The following is a 12,754-nucleotide window of genomic DNA, read 5'->3' as shown; positions in this document are numbered from 1 at the left end:
CCACCTTCCGAATAGTTTTTCGTTTTTAAATTTAGTACGCTTATTTTCATTTCGTGTATGCTCGTTACACGCCCAGCACGAGAACTCGACTTTTTCGCATAATATTTTATAATTGCACGTATGCGTTCTAGATACATTGAGGCACAGATTAGATATATAAGTTTAATCGCATGCGAGGAATGTCGCGCCACTTTGCTACCAAAAATGAAAGAACGCACTTGTAACTTGCAGGTGCATGTTCACAGATCGATGTTCACGCATTTGCATATATGGATTCAAAAATGAACAATGGGTGATTTCAGATAATGTAGAACAGCGGGTAACTTTTTAAACGGCGCTATAAGATTGAATCGATATTAACATTTGTATCAATCGGCTCTTGAGGTATTAGCACGCTATCGCGTGATCAGAACCGATAAACAGTCATTTCTGGTAAAAAAAAAAGACAAAAAATTGTAATTTTTTTTTCTAAATTTGCATTACTTTTTTACTGTGAATGGATCTCCATGGTTCTAAAAAAAAGCTTGTTTTATTACATCATTAAATAAAAAAAAAAGATACTGCCCCTCTACGGAGCCCATTGTTTCTTAGTCTGAGCGGGTCAGTGCCCTGCACGTCAAACTATTCCAGCTTTTATTAAATTAAAACATTATTTTCATTTTTGTATTCTTATTACATCGTTAAGACACAATTAAATAAAGGATGGGAAAGAGGAACGCACAATATGTTAAAAGCGGCTCACAAAACGACCACTTTAAAGCGCACTTGTACGTAGTTCAACTACTCTATTGAAGCTACTGTAGTTGAACTACTTGTCTGAGTAGTTTAATAACTTTCAATTACATGTTTATTTAGGTAATTAGTAGTTTAATGTCATTACTTTTTTCTAGTAATGTCTGCTCAAATTACAGATTACTTTCGCATTTTAGGGGTAGGTTAGCTAAACAAACTCCCGCACAAAATGGAGATAAGATGTTGGAAGATCAGCTCACATTTACAAAAAGTTGGAAGCATCTTGCGTAGGCAGGTAGGAGTTATTTGGAGGGTCCCAAACACCCTAAAATGTTTACGAGCCCCCCCTGCAAGAATAATGCTACGAGGCGCGGGGAGCGGAGAGACGCATCGCAAGTGACGCCGAGTAACTGCGGGATTTGTGCCGAAGACTGGCGTTTTTCTGTGTACTTAAGCTCAAAGAAACTTTACGGATTTGAAGAAAGGGTTTGTCCCCGCTTCACCCCAACGTACGAAATCTCACCCACTACAGGAGCTGTACGCTCTGGAGGCAAGGAAATGCAGCACCCGCTCTGAAACTCATCTGGTGCTGCCGTAGTTTCTGCTGTACTTGAAGAATCGCGTGCAAAAGGGCAACGCAAATTTGACCTTTTTGTGCGGCCTTTTGTCCCGAAACTAAGGATATGCGAGTCTTCCAAGATTGTTCGAGAAACCTTAATAATTCCCCCAGAGTTAAAACAAATAAAAATAAACTAACAAGCAGTGTCGAGAAGTACTTTAAGTACACAGCACTTAAAGCACTATATCAAGTATGTTGAGAAAGCTTGTACATTACTTGAAGTGCATTCTGTGAGCATGTACTTCTACTTCACTAAACTATTTTTCTTCTTTGGTACTTTCTGAGAAAAATGCAACTCCCGACAACAAGGTACACTCGCCAAATAAAAAAAAAAATGCCGTATTGTCATGAGGAAACGCTCCATCGTCTTTCGAGACGTGATCAGATCAATTCTCCGAGTGAAATAATGGCGTCTATAAGACCGATGCAAATTTAAGCCTTATAGGTTGATTGTGTTAAATAGCTTGTCAGCGAGAGTCAAACAACTACTATGTGGCGACTTGACTTTACCCAATATTAGCTGCCATTTCCGATAAGAGACTGTTACACCTCCGATTTTCCCTGAAGCAATGTACACCTGTTAAAAAAAAACAAAAGTAAACAAACAACACTGTATAACGAATGAGGGGCATCCTGAAAGATTGTGTAAAAAAAGTACCTATACTTTACTTTGAAAGTGCTTTTTACATGTTATACTTTACTTTTTCATGTACATTGCACCCGGTGTACTTATAACTTTACTTGAAGTAGATAATCTATCATTTACCTTGTACTTTACTCAAAACTATAAGAAAGCAAACACTCCCTGCAAAATCAAGCTCTGCCAGTGCTAAACCTCAAATTAGAAATGATACATCCGCAGTACATCATTGATTAAAAAACGAAATTGCAGAAAACAAATAGGCACGCAGAAGCAGAACCAGCTATTAAAGCCTTTCTGTGAAAACACAAGCCGCTTTATCTTTGGCTAGTTGAATTTTACTAATGGGTCAAAACCTATGAAAATTTTCGTTACCATAAAAATATAGAGGTAACTTCAAAAACTGATATGCTACTTTTTACGGTAATTAGTAATTTACTCAATTACTTCCCATTTGAATAATTTCTACTCTACTCGAAATGCTCTTGCAGCCAATAGTCGCTAACTAAACTTACATTTTTTAGTAACTTATAAGTGCAGACGTACAGCCTCGGCTTTCTGCATGGAAGATAATCCACTTAGCGGTCCCCCTCTCCTAAGGTGCGAGTGTAGCCGTGTTAGGGGAAGGTAAAATGTAGAGAGGATATAGGAAAATAAAGGGCGGGTTAAAGTGTCAAGAGCGGAGTGTACGTCGGGCCTTTGAGGATTAATGATGGTGCGTCTGTTGGCCGGTAATATGTTTTTATTTACCAAACTTTATCGGCATATACCTAAATAGTAAATAAATGAACAAGATTCGTAGTAGATTCCTACCTAAATAACACTAGACTGCAAAAACCATATACCCTACAATGGGCCCCAAGTTATATCTGCGGGCACTGCTGAACTGACCAGTTACGTTTGATGATATAATGAAACTAATTTAGTGACACGTTTTAAACATTTAGGTTTCAGCTAGAGACGGACACATTATCGCAGGTTGATTTTACCGCCTAGAACTGTTGCTTCGCCAGCCAGTTGCGCTCGCCTAAATCGCGGTTAAAAAGATATTATTTTATTATAGGACAGCGTGGTTGACGAAACGAGGCAAATAGTTCCTGCGTTGGCTTTGGATTCCGCAATTTTGTCCCAATTTTAGCGAGACTAATCACCCCTCTGATATAAACTTGGACAAAATCGAATCGCCACCGCGTGACATTTTGACTGTTGAGTAATGATAAAATTAAAACCTAAAATGATTGGTGCATTACGCGTATTAGCAAATGCGTGCAGGACTATTTTGTAGGGCGCAAAGTGAGGGAGTTTGGCAAGTTTTAAAAGAATATTGAATAATTTATTTTCTATTCAGGAGAAATAATTGAGGTTTTAATAACGCGCTTAGGTCGCATAACACAAAAAGGACTACTCAATAACTTCCTTCTGAGAAACAAATCTGCGCGCATTGCCAAATTCATGGAACTTTTACCGAGATTATTGTATAGCTCTTCAGGAATTCGTTCCTGCCTTAAAGCTCGTGTGCTCTGATCATGGCAATTTCTCGGTTTTTATTTTGGCTACACTTTTACCACACTATCTATACACTATGGACTGGTCGGGTTTGGCATATTTTCGAATTTCTATAAAAGAAACTAATTTGCGTTTCGATTGGTCTCGTACACAAGCAAGCCACAATTTGCTTGGAGAGTATTTTCGCTTTACTGAATTCTGCATTGGCTGGCTTCAGGTCAGAGCACGGAAAGATGCAGAAAGCTACACAAACACGGATATGCAGTCTGAGAGTGCGCCGTTTTTCTCGCATGCACGACCGCTTATTGTATAAGTTGGAGCTGACACGTACAAACAAAGACGACGTGACTTCGCGTATTTGAAGTTGCTTGATCTGACAATCGGCTTGTGGTATGTGTTAGTCCACGTTGTAGTGCTGAAACATAGTCCCGCTCCAGTTCGAAACCGCTACTGTGTGCGGTAACTGAGGGCACTAAATTGTATATTTACGGTTGTTTTCATTCTTTTTTTTCTAGATGGCCTCATGATTTGACCAAAGTAAATGCGTATTACTCGCCGCTAGAAAACTCAGCTGGTAAAGTGTTTCGCTGCGTTTTAATGGTGTAGGACGGTAGGCAATTGATACTAATCTTTTGTTGCTTTTCCTTTCGCAGTATTGACGGCTGTAATCTTACAACACCCGTTTTACAGCTTTGGACTGCCATCGTGAGTTTACCTTAAGGTGTTTTCAGAAAGTGTATCTGGCATGTATTTCTTTTTTTAAACTAATGAACGTGCGTGGGGTATATTTATTCTTACCGCCAACGGCTGCAGGTCAGTAAAACTGGGAACACTGGGATGGATATTAGGACACGAACTTAACCACGCATTCTATGGTCCAGGTATGTAAAGTTGAGTAAATATTTATATATATATATATATAGAATTTTTATTTTAATGGACTAAAATTATAATTATTTTCTAGGGAGTTACTATGACGAATATGGAAACAAGCGCGACTGGTGGAATGAGGAAGCGAAGCAAACATTTATGGAACGCGAGAACTGTGTCAGGGGTCTGTATAAAGGTCAGATAGAAGAGGAAACCTGCATGAAGGTAAATAAAGTTTGCTTAAACGTTTGTCTTCTTAGGCCTTCAATATCTGAATATGCATGAATTTCCAACAGATCCATGAAAACCAAACACTTAACGAAAATATTGCCGATATTAAGGGTTTAGAGACTGCATTTCAGGTACGTATGCGAGTAATAAAACGTTATACAAATTTGGAACCTGTAAATCATTTTAGTTGTAAAAAAACAACTACAGATATAACAGTTATTTTCTTTCGCAGGCGCATCGGGGACTATTGCTGCAGTTTCCTAATCACACGCAGCGACTTCCCTGTCTCAATGAGTCCAACCCTGACAAGTTGTTTTTCATCTCACTGGCATATGTGAGCCAATTATATATACGTATATGGCATATTTGTTAAAAAACCAAAAGTTATGAAACATTAATATTTGTTAAACACTAATACATTAATCGTATACCTATTTGAGTTTGTAATCCAGTCCATGACTTTTGAGCATTGCATACAATATGTAACTTTTTCGGTCGTGACAAAATCAGAGTGGAAAGGCGTCGCATTTATAGCAATTTGACATGAAAAAATAGTTATTTGCCAAAAGCGTCGGGTGACTAAATATTACAAATAAGACTCCACCATTATGTTTTCTCAGCTTATACTTTCCAGGAGTTCATCTTAATTGATCGGAAAGGAGGCCTTGCTTAGCAGTTCAATTGTGCTACCGCCTTTTTTTCAAAATAATATTTGAACCATCTATACTGATGTTTCTCTAACAAATTCTCACTTAAGTCATGATGTCCGTCTTTGAGGTCTCATTTTTCAGAAGTTCTGAAACCCGCTCTAAAATAAATATTTGCTGCCACAGTAATAAAAAAAATCAACTTTGTGTTTTCGTTTGAGTGCAAAACCCTGTTTACATGCTCCTTCCCAATGCTGCGTTAACGGCACGAAAACAGGGTGATTAGAACGCTTTTAACCGCAATTAAGTGAATCATTTACAGAAAAGTAACTCTACAATATATTTTCATATGCAGAACGGTATATTACGTGATAGGAAGTTTCATACAAAAATTGTGTTCGAGGACTTCCACTTCTTAGTGTTGTCGGCCATGAGCGCCTGCCTGCGCAATGCAAAGGGCTGCAGCTAATGCTAATAGTTTTTGTGTAACTTAAGTAAACTAAATATTTCATGCGACAAATTTCTACAAAAAATAGTTCAATTAAATTGCTCTGCACTATACGTTTCGAATACTTAAAAAGTATAGCTTTCTAGAATCCGTCACTGCCGAGTTTTGCGATTCTCCGAAATTCTCTGCAGGGAGAAAAAAAAACGATGTAGTTTCAACTCAATCGCCACTGTTCGGCGACGTCACCGGACACGTCACGGTGCAGTCCTCTTTCGATGTAGTTTGTTGGCGGTGGAGATTAGGCTCCTCCCACCGGGGACGTCACGATGCAGTTTCTCCACCGCTTTTTCCAGCATAGACAGACTGGACAGGTAAGAGGCGGCAGAGAAATCGCCGCATGCCCGGCGGCAATCGATGCACGTATTTTTAGAAATGAATGCAGTTCAGGTTTACTTCTGCGCCAGATAAAAAGGTTAACAAAATTCACGGGAAAAAAAGCTACAGAAATTTGCTCCCAACTCATGTTTTTTTTTTTAAGTGCTTTAGCTTCTCTTTAAAGGGGTGATGACATTATATTGGGTTAGAATGTTCATGACTCTACAGAGACCTACTTGTTCAAGCCTGGCCCAAGGGTGTACCAATTACACCCCCTCCCTATTGAAAATTTCATCAAGATACAAGCCGAGGTGGCCATCTTGCATGGCTGAGAAACGGTTCAAAAATCCTTAAAATGGTTTAATTCATGACATCAAAAATCAGGAAAAGTGTGTACCCGTCCTTTGTCTTTTTCTTCCTTTTGAATTTTGCGTTTTTCAGGCAATAGGGAAATTCGTTTACAAACGGGACCACATGCACCGTAAGCATGTTTCAAAGAAACGCCCTCGATCTCTGAACGTTTCGGGACGACCGTATACACTTTAATTCACAAAACCTATGCGACTCCGTTGAAGCTAGAGAGCAAGCATGCATGCTACGACAGACAGCCCTGGCTTCCAAAGACGAACGCGAGCAGCAGACATATCTGAACTACGCTCGCGGATGCTTTTTGTCTGCACTCTTCATGAAACAATAATAATGAGGTGCGATACAGCGTTAAGGCCAATAGCCCATGCCAGATAGAAAGGTATAAACGTTCTAGCCCAAACCTCTCGAACCGAGTCAGGAGCATTTTAGTATTGCAGCGCGAGATTCCAACAATGTGCGCATCGTTCTAAAGAATGCTTCGGCTGCATATGCAGTTAAGCCTTCAGCATGTTATGCAAAGCACTCGTACCCATCAATCGCCGTACTTGACTTCTACTCACCTGCCATGTAGAGTACTTTCGCGCCGTAGAGCGATCCTTTTCTTTGCGCGTCTCCGGCCCAGTACACCTGGAACACCTTGTCGTCTTCAACTACACCGCTAAAGTCCCTTACATCGTCGGAACTCACGACAGGCTGGGTCTTGTCGAGTAGAAATTCTACTAAACATAAGACATTGTAGAGCCCGGGCAGGATCGACAGGTTGGAGCAAGCGGGCAAACAAAACGAGTTGATAGCGATCATTCATGGAATCTCGGCGAAGCTGGCGAAGCCTCTATGGGCGAAGCGAAAGTGGCGTGTTCGGCGTTTCGGCGGGCTTCTGAGCAGGGCTGTTGCTCGCTTGTGTGTCATATGTCTAACATCAGCGGCTTTATGGGCTAACGTCCCGAAATCGTTTTCTCGTGCATAGATTATTTTTCGTATTCATAGATTTGACAAAATAGTGGTATCCGAACGAACTTTACGTGCTTTGACCGTACGTCTGTCTGCATGTCAAAGCTTTTTGACGTACAGTCAGAGACAATCGATGTACAATCAGAGTCACCACCAAGACATCTTGATGGCATTTCGCGGCGGCCGACTGCCATCAGGAAACCATCAGAAAGCCGACAAGCGGTGTCTGACTGGAGTTTGACTGTCGGTCAGAGTAACTTGTTGGCCAATCAGACATGCTTGACTTACAGTCAGGCACAGTCAGCGGTCCACTAGAAAACATTGACTGCCAAACAGGGTTACATTGATGGATTTTTCATTCAAACTGTCACATATAAGACACCCCAAAACTTCAGTTTTACGTACAGCGCACTGACGTCGAACTGACAGCCCCAACCTTTACGAGAGGCTTAATGACGTCCCTATTAAAAAAATCATTTGTATGAGAAATTTCTTGTTTCCAATAAACACATATGAATCATACAAGATATATAAGAACATATAAGAACCATATAAGAATTATATGAGAGCTATATAAGAATTATAAAAGATATATAAAAATTATATAAGATATATAAAAACCCCACAAGAAACTTATAAGAAACTTCCCACTAGTTTCTTATGTGTTGCTTGTATGTTCTCATAGATCTTATATAGTTCTTATATAGCTCTTATATGGTTCTTATACGGTTCTTATACGTTCTTGTATATCTTGTATGATTCATATGTGTTTATGGACACAGAAATTTCTCACACAAATTAGAATTTTCAATAGGGGTTGGAATATACTATATATTGAACAGCTAAAGTACGTATCAAAGTCTGCAAAAAAGAAAGAAAAAGGACACTGAGGTTTTGCAGTAGAGCCAAGCAAATACCCATTGCGTTTTTTTTTTTAATCAATCACTGGTACATTAGCTCTTTTTAATAAGTTGTACAACTTGGCTATCAAGCCGCTCGTGCAAGTTCGTAGCGTCGGCTCAACGTCAGCGCACTGTACGTTGAACTGAAGTCTTGGGGTGTCTTGTATGGGACAAGGGGTGTAAGAATATACCCTGTTTTTCTGTGTGATTTATACTCCCACGGACTGCCATTGATTCAGAAGCTTCGTGGTCGCGGGGGAATTGCGAGGATAAGAAGGCACCATTTCTTTCAGTCCTGCCTTCGCAAAGCTTGATATCGTAATTGTGGAATTAAAACCACAAGCCCGAAGACAGTCGAGCGTGACTCATGTATTGGGCACGAGATCTGCCTGAGCACCCAACTTCCGATCGCAACAATCAATGCCTTGGCATAAACGTGGATATACTCCGCCTCACCTTATATTGTGCCGCAGCGAAAGTTAAAAGCTGGAGCTAATAACGTTAGTGGCTGCCGTTATAACGCGAAAGCTTGTTCGGCCGAGATGTTTCCTAGAGCAAGGAGCTCGCGCTTGTAGCCTTTCCTGCGGGACATAAGGTGAAAAAGAGTATAGTGGCTCGTGGTAGAACCACTACGGTGATGAGAATAGCCAAATCCTAACGATGCCTGGAGGGCAGCACGCGTTTTCTTCTTTGCCGATACTAGCGTGTGACTATGATTAACGTTGGGGGCATAGGATAGGCACCAGGCCACATGGCCGCGTTTTATGGGTGCGAGTTGAGGAGATGTACCATGCTCATAATTCTCGGATTTAATTGCCAACTCTCATTGCACAAAAAGAAATCTAAGAAAGTTGAGTCGGTTATTAACATTACGGAGTGATTCTGAGTAGTATTTAGCGAAAGTAGAAAAATCATTTCATGACCCCTTTAGAGAGGCCGGGCAACAATATCAAGTAGGAATGTTTTGCTATTTAGACAACTATGCTGGCACTGTGCTCTATTTCATAATTAGTGTACAACAAAGCTGCTGATGCCAGCCTGGGGTTTGATCTCTCAGATCATTTGCACGCTTTCTATTGGAATCGAAACTATAGATGAATTTACGCACTCCCGCCAGAACCTTTGACAGCGTTGTAATCTAATGATGAAATGAACTACTGTAGGACCTAGAGCCACTAAATATGCTACTCTTAAGAGTAACGACACTTACCCATATTGGTATTCGAAATCATGGTTGCTAGGTGCCTAAAGTATCATCGGAAATGACATGAACCACTTTTACGTTCTCCACAAATGCTTAAACAGTGCGCGACAAAGCAAAGCAGCATTACTTGAGAGCCCTCACACCTGCTCTAAGCTGAGGAAGTCGCACTGTTGAATCACGACGATTGGCAGAGGCGTCTGCTCTGTGCTAAGCAGCAAGATGGCGGCGCCGACAACAATATCGGGGAACAAAGTACCGATACTCTAAGCGTAGCTCATTTAGTGACTCAAGTGGGACCCAAGTGTGCACGTAAGCCATGCCACCGGCCAAGAAGCTCCTTTTGTCGCTACGCGATATTAAGGATAAAAGCGGACGGTTTCTTTCAGCCCTTCCTGGGCAAAATATGATGATGATGTTGTGGGCATTATTTTGTTGTCGTTGTCAAAAACACGGTTTTCAGGAATATATAATCAATATTCGCAATCCCCGCGATTCCTATAGTTAAGTCCGGCTTGTGCAGTGGAAACAAGCATTGCGTGAGCACTCGGCACTCGGTTTGGGGTTGCGAGTCGCGACAATCAACGCATCGACATGCATTCGGGTGGTGGCTCGTGCCCAAGCGCTGCGATGACGGTAATAGCCGATCTTTAACAAAGTCCCGAACTCAGCGATTGCCTTGGGCTCTGGCAACCCTAGCGTGTGTCTATGATACAGATTAGCGGCTTGTAATCGGCTCTCGATCACGTGACCACTTGTTCAGGTTTGCGAGTTGAGAGGGAAAGCGCTGGTTGTTTTTCCTCAATTTATGTTCTGCGGCTGTCATTGCGTGAGGAAAGAAACTAAGACGATTTCCATATGTTGTGAATCTCAAGCAATAATATCAAATGATATTCACTGAATGTACAAAAATTATTGCATCGCCCCGTTAAGGAGAAACAAAGAATAGGTGGTGTTGGGGAGCCCCACGTTGCGATGCCACAAAGAATACATTTTACCCCTTTACCCAGGGAAGGGCGAGATTAGAGCTTAGAAGTCATATATATTTAAAGCCCTATGCTCTACTCGCCACCAGGCCTGGAGCGAGTTTCAACCCCGATGCGCGGGCCCAGTGTTGCCGAAGCGCTAAAAAGTTTACACAAACATATCTCTAGGGATCGAAGGGCAACATAACTTAAGCGCATGTATAATATGTAAAATATTGCTAAAATATTTATATTTCTTTTACGTGCGTTTAAATAAATTTTCTTTAATTTTTGTAGGTAGAACTTTTTCGCAAATCGGAAAACTTCCCATAGTACAGCAACACAGCCAGTGTCTCACGCATTGGCCCCATAACCATTCACGCGTTTCGTTTACACATTTGTCTTCGAAAAAAAAAAAAACTGTTTTTCTTATGCATAATGAAAACTTGTCATATAAGCGTAACATGTCCAAATTCCAGGGAACGCTGGTGATCACTATGCGCCTGTTGACGCCTGGCGCTCAGAAAGTATCGGCATAGCCTCCTCTATACGGAGAAAGCCTGGCACATCGACGACGGAGCCATAGGGCGCGCGGCCGCAGGAAAAAGAAGAGGAGGAGCGCGCCGAACGGTGACCAATATGGTAGCGCAGAGCAGAAAGGGCAGACCTAGACAGCGAGCGCTTGGGTCATGAGCGGCCGCTCCCCGAACCACGCTTGTTTTTGTGTTTTCGTCACCGTCGTTTTCGTACTCCGGGAGAAACGGGCGCGGCGATTCGAAAGGGCGCAGGGAGAAACGGGAAAGGGTGGACGTTCAGTTTCTCCTCTCCACGAGACCGACAAGAAAAGAGAGAGAGAGAAAAAAAAGATTGTTTCTGCGTTTGGCCGCTCGCTCTTTTGTGGCGCTAGCAGGCAAGGTTCTCTCCGCTCCCGTTTCTCCGCCCCTCCTTTCCCATTTACGGCGGCCTTTTTTTCTCGCGACGCGCCAGGCTTTCTCCGTATAGAGGAGGCTATGGTATCGGTCACTAAACACCGTCACATCTTTTGATGCTGGCGTTTTAGAACCTCAAGTTTTCGAACTTATTGCTTTTTCAACTACAGCTAGCGTAATGAGCTTCGGACGTTAGAACACTTGTCTCGCTAATGGGAGCGACTCTCAACATTTCTTCGTGAATTGTGACTGGTAGGTAGGTTGTAAAAACAAAGTGTTCACAGGTTTACCTAACCAAACTTCGGTTTCCTTCAACAGAGCTTTTGCCAAAACGATCAGCTGGCAGAGATGAGGGACATCGTTCTGCACGACCCTCACACCCCTTCGAAAATAAGGTACTTTTCCATAACATTTGTTTACGTACAATTTTTTAACGCTGGCACGGGCAGTCTAATTCAGTTATAGACTCGAAGAAAGCTTTTAGGTACGCAAGCGATCAACATTAATAATATAAAAAAAATGTATTTGTTTTCGCTTTCAGGGTCAACCGACATCTTGGAAATTCTAAGTTGTTTCTGAAGACATTCCAGTGCAAAGAAGGCAGTAGAATGCATATAAGAAGTAAATGTGAAGTGTAATGTGCACTATAAATGTTTCTACTTACCAGTCCAAGACTAAATAAACTGATGTGCTCAGTATTTGTATGAGGTATTCTGAATCATCCTTAAAAGTAGGTCCCTCGCAAGTGACCTGTTGAATCTACGTGATAACGAAATGTCCAAGAAATTCACTGTGACAAAAAAGATACATACTGTGATTAAAAATAGAGTAGAAAATGCAGAAGTAGTAATAAAACAGCCAATAAAAATAGCCACAAGGCTATTGACGCATCACTTTTTTTAAACGATAATTATTTGTTTGAAAGTACCTGACAAGTGGTGAAAGGGTTGGCAGGCTCGGGACGTCTCTTAAATTAAGCGCAAACTGGCCAAAAAAAAAAGGGGGGGGGGGAAAGCATACAACGCAGGTGCGGTTGCATGTCTTGAATTTGTCCCACTTTTATTAAATATAACTCATACTGAATGTTTGCTTAACATTTATTTGACTAAATAAATTGTATTTGCACAACGGCATTAATATACCGACACTCTTTAAGGCAAAGTTTTACTCGGAGCACCCAATCAATTTAATTAACAGAGCATACATGTGTATAACTTTTTATCAGAATACAATTGTTGTTCAGAAGTAGGAAAATACTTACGCTCATATATATTTCATAAGGTAACTACGAGTGGATATTTTGGGCTCATATGGGCGTATTTCTGCTTCCTCCATTCTATCCTCCCGCCTGTAAACACCAATACAAAAT

At 41.2% G+C, this 12,754-nt stretch overlaps 1 pseudogene; it reads left to right on the top strand.

Moving 5' to 3' along the window:
* LOC120844418 overlaps positions 1-12,023 on the top strand; it is a 97,692-nt pseudogene extending 85,669 nt beyond the window's left edge.
* Positions 12,024-12,754: the final 731 nt, after the last annotated feature.

Source organism: Ixodes scapularis, unplaced genomic scaffold, assembly GCF_016920785.2.
Source record: "Ixodes scapularis isolate PalLabHiFi unplaced genomic scaffold, ASM1692078v2 PGA_scaffold1__304_contigs__length_218370807, whole genome shotgun sequence".
Classification (NCBI taxonomy): Eukaryota; Metazoa; Arthropoda; class Arachnida; order Ixodida; family Ixodidae; genus Ixodes; species Ixodes scapularis.
This window is presented reverse-complemented; position numbering and strand designations above follow the sequence as displayed.